This window comes from Pseudorasbora parva, chromosome 20 (assembly GCF_024679245.1).
Source record: "Pseudorasbora parva isolate DD20220531a chromosome 20, ASM2467924v1, whole genome shotgun sequence".
NCBI lineage: Eukaryota > Metazoa > Chordata > Actinopteri > Cypriniformes > Gobionidae > Pseudorasbora > Pseudorasbora parva.
The window spans coordinates 32106655-32127018 of NC_090191.1; the positions used below are offsets into that span (position 1 = coordinate 32106655).

The window sequence follows — 20364 nt, forward strand, 5'->3', positions numbered from 1 at the left end:
CACCAATAGCAGTTTGTGCCAAATACACCTAATATTTCATTCCACTTTCTCGTTTTAGCCCCTCGTGCATGTAAAACTAGATTTTGTTTTCATTTGGCGTGAATTCATTTATTCCAGCTGCAGAGGATAATGGCTTATCAACCCGCATCTTTTTATGTCTAGGTGACTCTGCACGCCGCTGAACACAGGCAGTTGTCTCTTGAAGCCAAGCGAGATGGTAACATGAGGGGACAGCTTGTGACCCAGAGGATGCAGCTGTCTTTTAGAGGAAACAAATGTAGATCATAAAGCAGTAGAGGAAGAGAGCCGTTTGTGCATTTTCATGCTTTTTTAATGCATGAATTTCAGGTTGCATCCCATTTTGCTAATCTTGAGCATTAAAATATTTGTGCATATAATTTTTTTCTGGGACGCTTTCCCATAAGCAAGCATCAAAATCAACAAAATCACCTCCATGTCATGAGCTCACACCTTGCTTGCAAATGCACCTAAATCACAATGCACTTATAAAAGCCCTGTGGCTATTGAATTGCCGCATTTTTCAAAAATAAATGAATGCAGTGTAATTTGTCGTCCTAGCATCAGCAGAATCATGTGGCTATGTAATCTCCGCCCTTGTGTCCTCTAGTAGCATGCATGTTGCGCTTGATGCGGTTTGATAAACATCATAATTATGATTGCTTTTGATTGGCAGTCATTGCCCTTATATCAGCCGTATGATTGATTTGACATCACCGCTTGAGGTTGGGGTCAATCAGCATTGGCCTGTTGTTCTGCTGCTGCTTCCTGTCTTTTTTCTCCTCCTCTTGCATAAACCACACTCACGGGATCAGTCTTGTATTTATTATGATGGATGCTTATGAGTCGCAGAGCATCGTATTTTTTATATGTCATATAAGTGTAAGGATGCCAGGAGAGGCTGTCGGCAGGGCATGGGAGAGATGAAGAGCCTTGTGATGCAAGAGCAGACTGCTTGATATTGATCACCAGATTTTGCAGACATCAAGTTGGTGCTGCGGTGGCTGATGGTAGCACTGCTGTAGTTTTATCATTTGCAAGGTGGACAGTAGCTGGCAGTAATCAGGGGGTTTTAAATTCTAAAATGGAAATGTTTTTAAAATGCAGACCAGTTTTAATTGATAGTGTTTTCAAATCTTGCTTGTCCGAACAATAAACGATTGTGTTTAAAAGGTCATTCTTTGTGTAATTCACACATTTAACTAGATATCAGAATCCGCCTATACTGACATTCACCTGTTTTTTGTTTTGTTTTTTGTGGTAAGCATGCAAATATACACGTTCAGGTCGAAGTGTTTGCATAGTACACCAGCTGTATGTCATGCACGCAAAAGCACTAAAAGCAACTCTGCTTGCACTAATGTTGCCTCTCCCAGGTGGTGACTCAAGGTTTATATGGCTAAGCCGAAACGGTAATGGTCCACCGGGGTTGTAGGGGGCAGCATGCATTTGATGTGTTAATGCAATATTGAGGTTCCCATGACCTCACTATGGTGAGTCATTACCTGTTCTGTGGGCGTTGCACATTGACTCAATGGATGTGTCTCAATGGTCAATGCATCACCTCGGACCAGTTTTTAGATAGAATTTAGATTTCAAGCAGTAGTGCTTAAGCATATAAAGCCTAATATTACTGCTACATATTTAATACATTTATTTCTAAGGCTTTTAAATTACTAACATCTCAACTTTTCTGAAACTTTTCTAAAAATGTACACCTTGAGGTCAGAGTAAACGTGTTTTTTTGTTTTTTCTAAACTCATTTTCTAAACTCTTTAATGATGCTTATCAAATAAACTTAAGAACACCTTACGATAAGGTTTCATTAGTTAACATTAGTTAACTACTTTAACTTGAATTAAGAATGAACAGTGCTTCTACAACATTTATTAATCTTTAGTTAATATTAATTTCAACATTTACCACTACATTGTGAAGTAGCATGAACAAACGAATGAACAGCTGGATTTTTAACAACTAACATTAACATAGAATAATAAATACTGCAACAAATGTATAGCTCATTTTTGGTTTATGTTAGTTAATACATAAGGTGCGCTATGTAGTATTTTTGCAGTAAAATATCCAAAAAACCACTAGGCCAGTGTTATATATTTTGTTCAGTTGGGTTCTTACAATATCCCAAATGTTTCCGACTATTTGTAAATTGTGAGAAAATTGCTATTTTAACCAAGAAGCCGGGACGTCTGAGGGAGTCGCCTTTTATTTGCGTCAAATCTGCGTTACCCTCGGTTTCTGGTTTTATTCTACAGAAACGCTTTACTCTCAGCAGTGTGAAACAAGTGTCACAGCAGCTGCTGAGCGAATGCACAGAGTAACGTCATAACATCATTTTCAATACACTCCTATCTAATTTGATAAACCGAGCTGTTACCTCATACTAAGTAACATAATCGCTCCAAAAGCCTTGCTCAGCTCCTCAACATTCGGTCCTGCACCACTTCATACAACGCTAACGTTAATAATTCATAAACATAATTTCTGCCCGAGTCCTATCCTGATTCTTTTCCACTGGCTGGGAGGTGAAGACCACATGTCCCAAGATTCTGCGCTCCAACTTAGCTTCATCAATCCTACGCATTTGTTTTGAATAGGCGCCCTCTAGCGGATGGAAAAATAACATAGTGTAGCTTTAACAAATTGTAATAAATGAAACCATATTTGCAAGTGTTACTGAATAACCTTTATTAATATTTCAAGATAAACATTTACTGGACTGAAGGAACTTACACCAATGGTTGGGTTTGTCCATATTTGACTCAACCTGGCATTTGTTTGTGTACTTATTAGAAAAATCACATGAACATGTATCAAAAATGACACAACAGGTATATGAGGGGGTCATTTACTTGGACATTTATCAATCTTTATAATTTCTTGTTTGTTTTGTCTAAATGTTCAATAAATTAAAGTATATTCATAAAAAAAAGAAAAAAAAAAGATTTCATATGTCAGGCTTTAGCTAGCATACTAACATCATTCATCATTTGAAAATATAAACCCTCTTGAAGTTTTTTTGAAAATGCATTTGGAATCAGTTTTGTAGTTAGCTGTCTCTGGCAGATGCTTTGATTGCTCATTAACCAAACCATGCTGTGTGCTTTTGAGCCTGGCGACACTTTGGGTTCCGTCATGGTTCCGCATGAAGTGCACACGGTAGCCTGGAACGTTAACAAAGCCGCCTCCACCTCATCTGCACACTGCAATGTCAGCTGACCTCTGCTAACTCTGCGCTGGGCTCTTCCACCCCCTCCCTCCTGCACTCTTCTGTACGCTAGCATGCAGTCCTTTGAGATATGCTGATGTCAGGATTTAGCACACTCCTGCCACCGGATTACTAAGACTCACACTTTGCTCTGCGCATCTTCTTTTAAGTGTGTGCATGTCTCTGTGCGCGCATATACACCGTAATATATGGGCCTGTGTGCTTATAATTACACTGTTAGCCACATCATACGGCAGTATTCATGGTTGCTCAAGACCGCATGCATGAATACATCCGTATTTAATCACGGCACTCGCTGCATGGATTCACATACAGCACATTTACGTCGCTCCATGCCTTCACCGCAAATGACAAATTCTCCTGCTAAAGACTGTTTACGGCGGCTTGCTTATTGCCCAGGGAGAATGAGTGATGCCTGACAGCTGACGGGGAATGCAGGACCACAGTTCTTTGTGTCTAATTATTCATCAGGAGAGAAAACGCTGACAGAAGCCTCTGCTGCCCTACCGCAAATTGACAAACGCACATACAAGAAAAGGAACTTGTAAAGACACCTAATGGAAATAAAGTGCCTGTTTAAACTATTCTTTCCCCAGATGCATATCGTCTGTTAATCAGTATTTCTCCTTTGTTTTGCACAAAAGACTAACAGCCTTGAAACAAAATATATTTTACTTGAAGCTAAATTGTGTGAGATATTAAGATTTATTTTGAGATAATATATCTTGAATGAATTATTTTCTGTTGCGTTTATGCTTAACTGGAAAAAGGTTGTTGCTGCAATCGGAGTTACATTCTAAATGTTTTATGCACTTTTTGTTTTAAGGATGTTTAGAGACTGTAAAATTCAAAGACAAAATAAATTGAACATGTCATAGTTCAGCTATTCTTGAGAAGTTTTCGATGGCAAATAATTACCTTTTTATTCCCAAGTAAAGATTGATTGTGCATAATTAGTAATATTTAAATGCTCACACCTTTATAAGCTAATCTCTGCATTTGTAGTGTGAATGTATTTTATTGTTCATGTAGGATGACTTTGGCAGGGTTTACTGTTGACAGGTTCTTTGATGTCACTGTCAGGTCAGCCATCTTTTCACCTCAGGGAAAGTGCGGTGATGTCTGTCAGATTTCCTCCACATCCTGTTTTATCTCTTACCGGAGAAGCAGACATCATGAAGGATGGATCTCGATATATGGCCTAAATAGTTTCGCACAACTGATGCAAGAAGATAAATGGCAGAAATAGTTGAACTTTTGTGTTAAAGGAATAGTTTATCCCATAATGGGAAAAAATGCAACGTAACGCTGAGAACAGAATTATTAATTGCCCTCCAGGAAGGTTAAAAGACTTCACCTTTGTGCTATGTGCTCTGTGTCTCATGTAGGTAAATTATAGGCTACATCTCTATTCAGTCGATATCTCCATAGCTAATATTTATGGCTGGCCTAAGTGGGGAACAGCAATCCACCGTTTGTAGTGAAATAAAGGCCTGTGTGTGGTTTGAAGGGACTGAAAGGAAAGGATCATTTTAAATATGCACACTTCCCAGTGAGAGGACTCCTGATTGGAGGATTATATGGCACTCTATTAGTACGGCTTATGCTCATTGGTCACAGGCAGTATTTAGCACAGTAGCCTAGGATCGGTTTTAAATGCTTTTACAGTGGATTTAAATCCTCTTTAATTGGCCTTTCCATGCCTCACTTCATAACATGAACATACATACACAGAAGTTGTAAAACTGCACATAAGCTGTAATGGAAGTGACCCAGTAACACATAAACTGGCACTAGCATAATCTTCACCCCCTTTCCCCCTTAGGTTTATGTTTGTATGCATACATTATGAAATTGGAGCTCTCTGATGCAAATGGCTGATAAAGAAATAGTGCATTCCAGTGTTTCGAAATATTGACTAATGCATCAGCCATGTTTTGTATTTGGCAAGGTGACCAATATCCATCGAAGTTTATTGATTGTCTGCTCAGTTAAAGCACACCACTCCTCAAGAAGCCACATGATTTGAGGTATCAGTTATGAAAATATGCAAAATCCCCATCCCTATAAGCAATAATAGTGAGGCAAAGTACAACATATTGCACATTATAGTTGCAAATTGTAGTTTGTGCTGCATAATTTAATATTCTCATTTTCAGTAACTGTAACTGTGCACAGTTCATTTATAAACTCTAGTGAGTTAAAAAAACAGAGTCTGAGAGATTCTCTTCACCCTTAAATCAGCACTGAGTGTCTTAAGTGGGAATGTTATTCACAAGTCTTGAGAATTGTACTCTAGGCTGTTCATATCACCAGATATAAGGAATATTCTAGGCTAAGAATTATACTGTAGACCGTGTGTGTGGCTTCTGTAGACAACCTCAGGTTACTGTCTCCACAGCTGTACGTTTGTTCTAAACATCTTGTAAAAAAAACTGTTAATTTAATGGCTTGTTAGACTAAAGTCTAAAGGAATCTCACCCCCTTTTCTGAGGTTAAATGTGCCTGAGGGGGAATACAGTGTGTGGATTACTTACATTTTGTGGTTCTTATCCTCCTTTGAACATTTTGAATCTAACTAGAAGAGTCAGAATGCCTGTAGGGCCTGCCTAAAATATATATTTCAACGCCCACATTTCCCCAATCCTTCATTTCCTCTCTAGTTCACTCTCTTTCATTGTATTCCCCATATTTCTCTTTAGCCCTCTCTCGCCGTCTCTCTTTTACCTTCAATACCACTAGCTAATCCTGCTGAATTCAATTGAATTCTGGTAATATTCTTTACATAAGGACTCTGATACATGATACACATTCCTAGTAAGAACTGTTCCTGCTGCAGTATGACAGAGGTTCATCAGAGTGGATACACCGGGAGTAGATGCCGCTGGGGGCCAGTTTGTCATCAATATGGGCCAAGACTATCACTGACAATCTTCGTCTGTGTGTAGAAGTAGGTATAGTGGTATAGTCACCTTCAAGGCTTCACACTTGTTTCAGATGCTCGCAAGCGTGTCAATTACTTTGTCTTTGAAAGACAGACTGGGCAAAAGGAGGAGATTGAATCGGGTCTCTGACTCATAGACTAATTACCCAGAGAAATCTGTTTGCTGCTCCTTCAACCGTTGACTAAAAACACTGTCCGTCTCAATGCTTTTGTTGAGGTAAATAAAACGTTTCCTAATCCAGTCTATCCATATGTGCTCTAGTCCAGTTTTTGTTTGTAAATGATCACTTTAAGTCTCTGTCAGTATGGACGGCCCATGAGTGTGTAAGATAGAGATGTGCATGTCCTCCTTCATGGGCTTGTTTAAATGCATATGTGAAGGTTGTAAATTGTTCTCTCTCGATTTCCGCTTTGTACTGCTGTTTTTTCTCTCCATCATCCGTCCTTTTATGTACTGTGCAGCGAGTTGGATTGTGAAATCTCTTCTGTGTTTTTCTCTCAGTTGGCTGTCCTAAAACCTTTTGATCCTTTTATGCTTAACCACCTCCAGCATCTTTGCACAAGAAAGCAGACAATACCAAGGTTATAAGTGTCCCTCTGCCCCTTCACAGCACTACACAAATATCATCATAATTGAAACTTTTACTCCCAAACCAACAGTGGCTTGTGAAATCCTGTCTCAAGCAGCCACGGAGGACTTGGCAGAGGGCATTAAAGCTGGGAAAGATGAAATGTGCTCTGCTCCTGGGAGGAGTTTACAGTGGCTATAGGAGTGTGGAGACCCCTTTTACAAACCTTTGGAATGACCTACGTAGCTCCATCATGATTTGAGTGGGTGGGACCATTACAGGGTGCAGGGGGATTATACTCTAATCGTGTTGTCTCCCTGCACACACTATCAAATAGACACTGATAGCGGATTGTTCACCTCGTGGACCTCTTAAAACGCCTTACAGGTTTTTTAACCTGTTCATATATTTTGAAGTAAATTTTTGCCCCTGCAAAGCTTCATTTAGGCCTCAGGAGCTGCGTCTCTCCACACAAAAATCACTGCAGATTACTCTAAGTGGAGTTTAGGCTTCATATCTCACTTTGGAGATAAACACTTTTGAGCCAGCATTTGGGGATTGCTCTTTCAAGCGTATGTCAGAGTGACATTTCATTGCACTTTTTGCAAAAACAAAGGGTATATTTTCCATGTACAGGCACTGATGTGTGATATCAGCTTTGAGGCAAATGTCAGCTGTAAGCAGGCTTTTTTATTCCAAACTATGTTTTCTTCCAGACATTGCTTTGACAGGGTTGTTTTCTTTTCCGGTGTGCTGACAGAAACCTACTCAGGCCCATCACTGACAGAGAAGAATGCATCAGCCAGACGACAGCTGGCATATAGATGATGTCATATTCTGATCAGTCTTGGCTCTGAAATCTCCTATGGAGTTGTTGGAAGAGACTATAATCTCTTTGAAAGGGCTCCCCTTCTCCTTTTTAAGATAATGGTTCAAAGGACACCATTTTGTCGCCGATGTTCAAAAACTGTCTTTGGACAATCAGCTTGTTCAGTTAGAGCCGCAGAAAGATGGAATTCAGTGTCTGTTCATATTAGTGAGTGTACATCATTTAGTATTTTTAAAACTGCACACAAAATGTGGCTTAAGAACAGTCAGATAAAAGGGTTAGACAATGCTTTGGTAGAAATAGCATAGCACTTTCTGTATGACGACAGAACATGCGCTGTTCTCAAACTAGGCTCATGCTCCACTCGTCATCATGATGGTACCCCTACAAAAACAACATTACAGAAACTCTTAAACTACCATAACAAAACATTAAAGACTATTAAATCTCCCACTTAACATTAATCCCCCTATAAAATAACGCTTAATTTGGGGATTTACTGTCCCTTAGAGTGTCATGGCAAAGAGAACTCAAACGAATAGCATTCGTTTAATTTGAGTTGGCTCTACTCAAACCCATTTATTATTTTGAACGTTAGGGTTTACAGTGCAGCAATTCTAGTTTTAGGGGTTAATTGTAAATATATTTAAGATAATAATTGCATATCCTAATATTATTACATATTATAATTTTCTCTAACTCTTTATCCCCCGCAAAAAGCTGAATTTTCCATTATTTGTGAGAGAACTTTTCCCCACCAAAAATGGATTTTCTGTGTTTTCAATGTTATATGATAGGGGGCGCTATTACACATTTCTGAATTTCTGAATGAGTTCAGAATCTCCCGATCAAAACACAGGTGAAGATGATGCAAAACGAGCAATCTGGAATGAAAGCTGATACAAATGCAAAATAACATGATCATCAAGATTAAACATCATATAAATCAAAAGAACCTAATGTTATTGAATGAAATGTCGACCCAGGGTGAGCTAAAGGACTGCGCAAGCATTAGAGGTGTTGATGGAATCTGTGTGATCATCGTTCGGAATTTGATTTGGATGTAGTCTTTGACAAAAATGTAATTTTCTCAGCTTTTTGCTCAAAATGGTGCTTTTTTTAAGCCTAGGCTCTATTTATTTTGATACATTGCATGCTCAGATATTCATTAAAAAAATATTCTGGGGGCCATTAATTTTTATTGAAAATGATCAAAAATTAATTAAAGCCTTAAAATAAACAGGATTAATTAGGAGAATTATGTTTTGCTCTTTTTTTCAGTTGGATATTTTACTATTTTACTACTACTACTACTACTACTACTATTATTACTACTATTATAATATTGTGAACTAAATTCTGCTGCCATTGCCATAAAATCAAACAAGTTTTGTAGAGTTCATGTTGAGTTCATGAAAGGCTAATATTTAGTTTCATATATATTAGGAGTGACAGGGAAGCACATTTTTTTGCTTGAGTGACAGCTTGAAATTGAGAATCCTTATTCAGGTGATAAATGTTTTAACATAGATGAAACATAGTAAAATGTAGTCAAGATTTCAAGTAGTCAAAGGAACCCCTAACTGAATAATCATTCCTAAGCATGAACAATCTATAAAGAACTCTGTAGAATGACATGAAATTAATTGACTCGATGAAAGTGGAAAAAGCCCAATAATAATGTTTTTGCCTTATTTATATTCTGCCTTTGAACATTCTAAGGGGGTTGTACATTTCCTGCAGTAAGTGTCATACATGTAAGTTTATTTGGAGCAACTAATTGGTAATTAATAACTATATGATGTTGTGTTTTTGAGTGTGTATTTTCTTGAAATATATTTGCCATAATAGGCCATGGTCCTACAATGACCTCTTTTTATTCAAGAGGTTTGAACTATAAAGTAAAGCTCAACTTGATGTTAATGCAAACTAGATCATTTTAAGTTGGCTTGTTTATCTGGTATAATAAGCAGCTTTCATAGGTTTTACCTATTGTGACAATGGTGTACCCATGACATTAAAGCTTCATGCAGTGGACAGAATGACTTAATACTCCTTTTACAATTCTCCAGATACCTTCATTCCCTTCCTCATCATTTAATGCTGATGTTTGTTTGAATTTGTTGGGTGTTTGAATGGCAAAAAGGCTGTCAGTTGATTTAAAAGTATTAAACATGTTATGCTGAGTAATTAAACGTAGTAGTATAATAGGATAATTGTCTCTATAATTAAAATAAAATGGTTATTAAAAGTTATCTTGTGCAATTGTGGTTTTTACTGTTTTTTTCTAGACTTAGGAATTATATTAATATACTTTTATTAATCCAAGAACAAATAGACAAGAATGACAGCCAAAGATTATTATACTGATAGTTTTGCATGTTCAATTAATTTCCCTGAGCCGGAGGAGATAGAAACACTGAATCTAATAGTCGCCCGTGTGCACTTTTCCCCACCCGCTAGTGTTTACATCATTAGTGGCGGTTTTAAAAATGCAACTTCTAATTCAGCATAATTAAGATGGTCATTTAGCAGGCAGAACTGAATAAATGTTTGTACAGATATTCTAGACTTCTTGCTAATGCTCATTAACAAGACCAGTGGGGCACAGGAAGATTTTGCATCAAACGGTACCTTTCCCAAGCAGAAGGACGCTGGTGGGCAGATATCCTCTTAGCAGGTTCCGTCTAAAGAGGTTTCCCTTTCTTTAGCATTACCAAGATACAATTATGTTTATTTGTTGGATAATTTCTTTTAGCAGGATTACAGAAGGGATCAGTGTGTTACCTTTGCTGTTGTGCCATTGGCCATTCATTCTTTGACTGCCATTATAATCAGTGGGTCAGCCAGAGCCATGGAGTAAAGAAAGAAAGAACTGCAGTTTGTTTTCTCTTCATTCTTGTCCCTCCCCTCTACAGAATTTGCACCGATATGATTAAAGAGGCGGATGATCTGGCTTTTTCTCACAGCAGCAGAATCTGGATTTCCTAATGGGCCCTTCCACACCCAGGATATGAAAAATCGGAGGGTTTTATTTTTTCAGAGGGTTCGTAAAAACAAGTTTTAAATCTCTTACAAAACTAAACAAGTTGATTTATTTATAATATGTAACATGTAAAAGAATGTTTTTCTCCAAAAACATTCTTTCTAAAAGAATGATTTTTTTTTTTTTTTTGAAAGTAGATTAGTGACCTTGCTCCCCCTCCCTTATGATCTTCCAGTAACTCTGAGATGACATGAAACATGCTAAAGGTTTATGTCTAATCACAATCTTCTCACCAGATCTGCTGATCCCATGGGGTTTTTTTGGGGTCCAGGCTCAACCCAAATGTAGTGCTTTATACTCAGTTCTAATAAAAACACAGAAAATGTATACTTAAAGGATTAGTTCACTTTAAAATGAAAATTTCCTTATCATTTACTCACCCCATCTCATCCAAGATGTTTGTGTCTTTCTTTCTTCAGTTGAAAAGAAATTCAATTGGAACCAATGGGTTGTAGGTCTAAATCAATGCAGTTTATAATGGGCTTTGATGGGCTTCAGAGGCTCTGCACGATTCCAGACGAAGAATGGGGTCTTATCTGGCCAAACCATAAATCATTTAAGAAAAAGTAAACATTTATATACAGTTTAACCTAAACTGCTCATCGTTCACTGCACTGCGACATGCCAAGGATTGTGCAATCACGTCGGAAAAGTCACGCTAAACATAGGCGGAAGTAGTAGTTGAGCAATTTTGGGTAAAAGTATATACTGTTATTTTTTTATTTTAAAAAATTACAGATGGTTTCGCTAGATAATCCTCATTCCTGGGATCATGCAGAGCCCTTCAAAGCCCTTTGAAACTGCATTGATTTGGACTTTCAGCATTTTGGTTGCCATTAAAGTCCTAATATATGAAGAAAAATCCTGAAAAGTTTTCCTCGAAAAACCTAATTTCTTATCCACTGAAGAAAGAAAGACATGAACATCTTGGATGGCATGGGGGTGAATAAATTATCAGGAAACTTTCATTTTTAAGTGAACTAATCCTTTAAGACTTAAGAGTAGGCTTAAGATTAAGATGTGACTGATGAGTTCGTAGTACTTTGTACACTCGTTTATTAAATGTTGTCAATTGTAATAAGACTTTCGGGTGTTATGAAAGACACTAACTTTGATATTTAATCCGTCACTATGATCACAGGCATTATTCATGGATATTGCGAGACTTTAATCATTCGTATTCGAGTCACTCCTGTCTGCTGTTGTATTCGGACAATTTGAGTCACATCTGTGCCCAAGATGATTTTGAATCTCAAACATCCACTTTGTTGAAATGAGCTAGACTGTGTTAATTCCTTCGGTTTAGGTTTAGTGATTATGAAGTAAAAATCCTCAGTTACTGTATTAGAGGGACAATATTCAATTTGTATTCGTATTATTCATTGTACCAAAGAGTAATAATCACTGCATACAATCAGAACGCAGCAAATACAATTTTCAATTTAGTTCATAGGGTGATGAATTGTGTAGATTTATTTTCTACCATTAAACTGTCAGAGCCTCAGTGTTTACAGAGTATTTAACTTCATTACAAAGTGTGTAACTAACATCACCTCAAGGGCCGCGAGTTGTAAATGAAGCACTCATTAAGGACTCAGTGGTTTTTAATGGGGGGTTTACAGACCCTACGCAATGCTGGTGGATTTTATGTAGTCATGGACCAGTCATCTAACTGCAGATAGGAGCGGATGGATGTTGTCGACTGTGGCAGGTCTGGATTGGCTGTGCGAGCTTGTGGGTGCAACCGACTAAAGTGAAGTGCAACTTGAGAGTGATCAAATTTTCATTTTCCTTCATGTTAGCTGAGTTTCAGGGACAACCATATAAATGCCTTTCATCAGGCGTGGTTAAAGTGATTTCTGTCTAGGTAGGCACCCTCTTAATGCATCTCTGAGTCAGATTTGCTCTTCAGTTCAATTTTGTATCTGTCATACCTGAGTATTATGGGTTTCTGTGCTTTGCTGACTATGTTGCAGAGAGCAAGAGGAAACGTGGGGAGTCGTTTGCCAATTTTTGTCACTTGTGAAAGTGATGGCTTGCTTTTACTTGTACTTGGTAATTTAATGAAACGGCAGTGACTCGGAAAGTGATATAGCGATGGATTGCCTGTAACTTAATCTTCTATTCAATGCAGGTGTGTTGGAGTTTCTGCGTAGCACCTAATAAAGGTTTAAATTTGAATCTTATTCAAAAGGTTATTGACAGAACAATTACATTAAGGGATACCAAGAGCAGTTTCTGAGAGGATTCTGTGTAGGCTCTTTGTCAGTGGTTTTACTTTCGTTAAAAGATAAGAATTTTAATTATAACTATACAGGGTTATTTTAAAGTGGGCTTTTTTAGCCTCTTCATTTTTAGCTGTAAAATAAGTTTCTCTCTTTTTCTCAGTCATCATGGAGACCACACGCACGCACACGCGCGCACACACGTCGAAAAGGAAATCCAAGCACCCCCCCCCCCCCAAAAAAAAATCCAAACAAAACAGATGCACTGTTTCAACTGTACCTGCTTTATATTTTATCAGATACATTTAGAAGGTGCTTTGAGATAATCTTGTAAGCTTTTTTTTCTTTTTTCTTTAGATGGAAACCCCTGGAGTAGTATTCAATTTTTTTTTTTTTTTTTTTTTTTTTTTAACAAACAAACAGTTTTTTACTTTTTTTTTTTTTTTTTAATGGTAATTGTTTTATTCTGCTATCATTATCCTAAGTACATACTACTGTTTAGACATTGTATTAACTATTCATTTCCATGTTTAACTTAGCCTAGCAGTTAGCACACATACCCCAAATAGAGTCTTTGTGGGTGATGCAAGTTTGCATCTGCCTTGCTGCATTTCCTGATCCTAACCTTTCATCTTTTCTGTCATTTACCTGTCCTCTTTCTACTCTCCTCTCAGTAAAAGTGGCAAAAAGGTGAGAAGGAAATTCCTTCCTAAACATACCCATATGATCACAGATTGAATTTCAACACACATGTAATGTGTGAAATATGGCCTGGAATGTGTCCATTTACATTATTTTTGCTAAATGAGGGTGAGTGGAAATGCTCACTCATTCATTATATAGTGGATGTTGCAAGTTAGCAGTTGCATACAGTGAATACATGCATGAATCCTAAATATTTTGATAATTCATGTCCTCTCACATGAAAATCATGAGGGACGTGAGCAGAAGTAAAATTTCAGTTTTCCATTCCACACTTTGTATGATAATCTCTAGGTGTTATGGTACTGCAACTCTTACATCATTACTTTAGCAACTGATGTAGATGTACTATTGACTACAGCGAGTAAAATAATCAGGTTTTAGCACTTGTAAGGCCGACTTATCAAGCTGATGGTCAGCCGTCAGTGAACAATGAACATCTGGTTAGCTAGTTTTTGCACTGTGTTCCACATGTTGGCTCACGTCGGTGGCATTTCAGCATGTTGATTCAGCATCAGTGAGAAAGAGAACTCTGATTGGCTGTTCAGACAAGCAAAGGAGTCGGTGTATGCGAATAAAAGCAAAGTGATAAAAGCGAGCAAAGAAGTCAATACGGCACCGACAGAAAGATGTTTTAATTGTATGGTATGTCATCTTTTCTGAGCATTCCAATACACAAATATTTTCATACCGACATAGCCGCCTAAAGTAAGTAATCATCATGATTGATATTTAAAATGGTAAGCAAGCTCTGCGTTATGGTTTGTTTATCTCCTAGTTAATTATTATCTTTCGGGTGATGAATATAGACTATTGATACCAGAAGCCTGATATAGACAGACACCACCAACATGAAGCTGGACCACAGTCAGCTTTTGTCTGCGCTGGTTCTTTGATGTCGGCTTGGAGTCGGCTCCTTTATGCAGAGTTCACACTGCACTATTTTAGTCCCGATTTTGACTTTTCGACAGGTTTTGTGAAAATGCAGACAAATGCCTGAAATCATAGGCAAATCTGTGATCATTCATGCAAGTGATTACCACGCAGTGTGAATTATAAACCACGCGAAACCGAGAGAATATCCGATGCCCATACAATATTTGGCATGCTAAGTATCTGGACCTGCCGGCAATTTAAACTCCTGCTGTGTGAATTTAGCCTGGCTCTGCCCTCCTATACTTCCGCTCAATTTTCATTTTCCTTCAGTCGTATGTCTGGACTGAGGTGTTTTCTTAGGTTTTCTCCGAACAAATTTTTACCGGTCCAATCAGCAAACAGAGGGAGTGGCTGAGAACGATGACGTTGATGTCATGCGCTAGTTTGAATTGTAGTTCAGTAATGGTGGCGGAGAAGGATCCAAACGAAACCATTCATTCCGTTGTGGCACCGCTGCCGAATATCCAGAAGTTAAAGCCGGCGAAATAACAGTCTTTGCTGGGGTTTGTTGGTGGCCATGATGTTGTGGACCTCCTCCCCAACAGGATAAATTCAGGAAAAGTTTGATTTTCCAGCTCACTCTGTTAGTGATGAAGGAGTTGCTGTATTCGTACGGTAACTGTTTCTCATGGGGTGGGAAGGTATTGCCATCATTTAAGTTACAGGGACTGCTCAGTTATTTTTTTGCCATCCATCTCTTACCACCCATGTAAAAATCCCCGCGCGAGTTACCTACTGCTTTTGACAAACGCAAGGTTGTGTGGTGATGTAATAGCTGTCCGAATCCACATCTCTGAGTTTTCAACAATATATCACTTCAAAATTCGCTGTTTATAATCATTTTTGACCACTGCAGAGCACCACTGGTCCACTGTGTGAACTTTGAAATATTTTCTACAGTTTTGACAGTAGCAGATATAGACGGCAAAATCATCATGCAGACATGAGGTCAAAGGGTTTGATAAAGCAATCAATCACTTCCCCAAAAGAGCATGAGGCTTGGGATTAATGATTGCTTCTATCCCATTTGTAATTCTTTTGCTCAGTATTCTGCAGCCTCAGTAATGGATTCCAATTTGCTCTTTTTGTCACAGAGAATAATTTACATCCCGCAATGCAGTGTTGCAATCTGGAGCACATGTACCACTCTGGATGGCTCTCATTAGGGCTAATAATCACACCCATGACTGTCCAACTGGTGCATTAAATTCTCTCTGGCGATGACGACATCTTGATGTGCCCTGCATTGGCAATGTATTAAGTGTTGTCAGCGATTTGAGTGCTTTGTTCTGAGCCTGTAGGTTCTAAATTGATGAATGAAAGCCCTTGAAATAGCAGTCATTATAGATATCAGCTGTAGTGCAGAGAACGAGAGAGATGACTTTAAGATAAATTTAATTATATTTGAGATGTTCAATTCATTACGTCCTAAACAGAAATTGTACACAATATTGTCTACGTCTAATCATGAAATGTTGCTGACGATTAAATGTCATGCAAGTAATGGTAAGTAACAATTTAGTTATTTTTTTTGTTAACATAATTTGCAGTTTTATCTTGATGCGCATACAACTTTTAATTTAATTTAGAGGCATTTATTTTTTTTATCAATGAACCCCTATCTTAAATATGATAAATCATAGAAAAGAAATGTAAATAGTTTTGCATATCCTCATTCGGGTGGCAGCCTAGTTGTAATTGACAGTGTGCAATAATCACAACTTATATATTTGTCTAAAGACCTTGTGTAAGCTAGTTATTTCATGATGCTATGTTGTTCATAGACTTTAGAATGGAATGTGGGATTACCCCAGTGCTATTATCTATAGTTAAAATCATTGTCATGATCCAGCCAGGATGGAAATGTATTTGTCTTATGTGTTATGACGAGTGCCTGTCAAGGGTAGTTCAGGGTGATGATATGCGAGTTCATCATAGTGTTTGGCTCAAGCCCTCACAGAAATGATTGCGAATGACTCTTTTTGTAACTTCCGATCTGTTTTAATTAGTTGGTTTCAAAGACCTGTTTTAAAGCCTCTGATCTTCCGCGTTCAGGCACATCAGAGGCTTAATATTTCCCATTACACCATTTTTTAGCATGAATCACATAGGACTGTTTTGAAACGTTTTTTAAGTCGATCTTCATACACTGAAATTTTTAAGTTTTAATTTCCTCTTTATGTGCGAGCTAAGTTACGATATGACTATTTGAACCCATGTACATCACATAATCACTGGTTTTTGGTCTTTATTTTGTGCTTACCAGTGTGAATTGCCATCTATTATCAGTGAGGATGAGTAATTGTTGACTCTTCAATTTAGGGTGAAATAATGCTTTATAGAAATATTTTAAAGGCACAATATGTAAGTTAAAAAAAATATCCAGCAACCGCTAGAACAATGTTATATATTGTGTTGACTTGTGTACTTGCATTATCCCTAATGTTTCTAAGAATGTTTAAATCAAGACAAATAAGCAGTTTTAAATAGTCAGAAATAAGCAGTTTAGATTTCCATTTTATTTTGTAGAAACCATGAAAACACCAAAGACGCTTTAATATAGAATGTGTTTTATTAGACAGGTGAGTAACTTTTTGGATACATTAATTGACAGAAAAATAATCATTGTTATATAGCTCAACACAGTAAGTCTTGTTTAAATCTCGCTTTCTTGATTTACCATAAGTAACATGTTTTACCATACCTGATATCGATCTAGCATACTGCAGTGTGCAACAAGGGTTCTCATAGTAGCATTACATACACAGTAACATTATAACATAATTTTCAACACACACACAAATGTATCTAATATGAAAACAGTGCTGCATCAGCGGAAGCGGTCGTCTGCAGCATTATAAAAGCTCTGCGAAATCAAGGCATCAAGCTATGCCTTTGTTTTTAAATACGTGAGTGACCCTAGTAGCGAAAATTACATATTGTGGCTTTAAATACAACACAAGAATGTTCAGGGGGTTTTTTTGGGTTACAGACCTCAAAAGTAACTGCATAATAGGAATTTCCCATCTGCACTTTTATGTCACGGAAGTGTAAATGATTCATATGTAAATTAATCATCTGAGGATTATTAATCTCAGAGCAGATTTTTTTGGGAACGTGGAGGACAGGAAGATAAATTTACTCTCTATTATAGTATTATGGGTGAGCAAGCGTCCTTTATTTCAGGCTGGTTTGAAATATTCAGTTACACAGTGGGAAACTGTGAAGCTGTGCCAGCTTTGTGCTCTGTTTGAATATGGCACAGTTATCGAACAGGATGTGCGGACGCTGGTTCAGTCCTCTCTTGACAGCTCTATCTCTCCAGCAGAGGGAAAGGACCGGGAATACCTGCTTGCTGGATAACAACAGTTTCTGACTGTCACCTAGCCCAATCTGTGCACCAGCAGCTCTCTAAAGCAACAACTTGAGCTGGATGTCAGCTGTGTGTCGAACTGGGTCAGAAAAAGTCTAGTGTAGAACTTTGTGTTTTCCTCCATTTCCAGGGGTGTGCATGAGCCCCAGAGCGATGAATTATGAAGAGGGTCATTTCAGAAGAGAAGTCATTCTCCTTTCAGAGGTCAGACTAGTATGTGGAAAACCATTTGGTGAAATGCTCTTGTGGATCTTCTACATCAACAGCTACCAAGTGTAAAACATCACTGGCTTCATGTTGGTGTAGTCTTTCAGTACCCAAACACATGTGAAATTGTCATAAAGGTATTTTGAACAGTATAACTTCTGCAGAAGTGTTTATATGTGCATGGAATCAATAATAAAAATTCAAGCACTTTGGTTGGCCCAACCTGGAATAATAATAATGATAATAATAGAGAAGGCAAAATATCCTATAACTACTCTGTAGTGTACAGTGGGCAAACCAAATTTAAGTCTTCCACTTAAAGATATGAGAGAGGCCTGTAATTTTCACCATTGGTACACTTTAACTATGAGAGACAGAATAAGAAAAAAAAAATCCTGAAAATCTCATTCCTTTGACAGCTCTTTGGTCTTGGCCATAGTGGAGTTTGGAGTCTGACTGTTTAAAGGTCCCGTTCTTCGCGTGTTTTCGAAGCTTTGATTATGTTTACAGTGTGCATGCAATATAATATGAGTTCATGTTTCGCGTGTAAAAAAACACAGTATTTTTCACACAATTTACTTATCTGTACAGCGCTGTTTCCTCTGTCCTAAAAACGGCCTGATGATTTCCTTGTTCTATGAAGTCCCTCCTTCAGAAACGCGTAACGAGTTCTGATTGGGCCAGTGCTTCCCGTGTTGTGATTGGACAGCAGCTTAGCCCACTTTGCCCGGAAAGGTCCCGCCTCTTACCATAACAGGGAGATGCAAGCGCTGAATGCGCGCTCTTCTCCACGTGGGAGAGCAACAAGACCACGCCCCCTTTTTTGCATGTTCTCGTGGGCGGAGGGTTAGTCAACAAACGGTTCTAGTGACGTCATTACATCCCTGCACTTCCTGCTGTAGTCCAAACCGGCCGTTCGCTGTAGGCTTTGAAAGGGAACTTCTGGTAAATAAAATATCTCGCTTGGCATTGAACTTTGAGCTTTATAATTTTACAGGTATTATTTATGCTCTAACAGCAACATTACACACTAACTAAAGTTTAAAAGATGGAATCGCGAAGAACGGGACCTTTAAGGTTGTGGAGGTTGTTTTCAAACAGGTGCCATTAATACAGGTAAAGAGTGGAGGACAGAGGAGCCTCTTAAGGCAGAGGTTACAGGTCTGTTGAGAGCCAGAAATCGTGCTTTTTTTTTTAGGTGACCAAACACTTATTTTCCACCATCATTAGCAAATCAAATCTTTAAAAATCAGACAATGTGATTTTCTGGATTTTTTTTCACCATTCAGTCTCTCATAGTTGAAGTGTACCTCTGATGAAAATTACAGCCCTCTCTCATCTTTTTAAGTGGGATAACTTGCACAATTGGTGGCTGACTAAATACTTTTTTCCCCACTGTAAATATTTATAATGTATTTTAAATAAATAAATAAATAAATAAAAACATTATTATTATTTTAAATATTATTTTATTATTTAAATTAGCAAAAGTTGTATTTATATGTGATTAGGTGTAGGACATTTTGTCTTCTCTATTTGAGATGGAAATATTTGAATGGGGAAAGCCGTTACATTTTGTTATCAAGAGGGCTGCTGACTTGTCTGAGTGGCATTAAAGGTACTTGGCTTCCGTCTAGATTCATTTTTGCAAGCATGAGAGTGAGCAGTAATCATTCCTTTTTATACATGTCTCTAGAGACTGACCCTTAACTACTTTGCCATCCGCTGCACGCCTCCGAATAATGAGAAAACGGTCAGGTTAGTGACCCCGCTGGAGCTGTTATAATACAGAATGTGATGATAATATGATATATGATGATCTGCCTTACTCCACAGATGCTGAGAAAATGACACGAACCGTTTAGTTTCAAGATGACGCTCGTGTAGGATGGAGTGCACGAGAGAAAAATCAAGCTTTCCATAAAACATTGGAATGAGTCACCACCTGCTCTGTTTTGCGCAGCTCTCTTGTATATTCAACCTGTGCAGAAATCTCTCATGGTTATAAACGTGCGTGTGTGTGTGTGTGTGTATGTGTTGTATGCTGCTGTCATGGTTGATGTATGGTGTTTTTGTGAGACGACCCAGTGAAGAAGTTTGCCGCATACTGTAGGGGCAGCAGGAAAGCAATAGGATCAGCAGGAAAGCAATAGGCTTGTCTGTGCAAAAACCAACCCACTTTTTGTGTCACCTGTTTTTAAAAGAAAGGCACAGGCTGTAGTGAGCCAGAGCTTGGTCACGCTCTGACTTCATCTGGCATGTTCGTTT

At 38.0% G+C, this 20364-nt stretch overlaps 1 protein-coding gene and 1 long non-coding RNA gene across 3 annotated transcripts in view; both read left to right on the top strand.

Annotated features, from left to right (window-relative positions):
• grip1 (glutamate receptor interacting protein 1) overlaps positions 1-20364 on the top strand; it is a 312119-nt gene that overhangs the window by 14481 nt on the left and 277274 nt on the right. The window lies entirely within an intron of this gene.
• LOC137048912 (uncharacterized) lies at positions 11467-20231 on the top strand. Its single transcript, XR_010899528.1, has 4 exons — positions 11467-11595; positions 19638-19714; positions 19793-19854; positions 19933-20231. It is a non-coding gene; the product is annotated as an uncharacterized lncRNA (long non-coding RNA).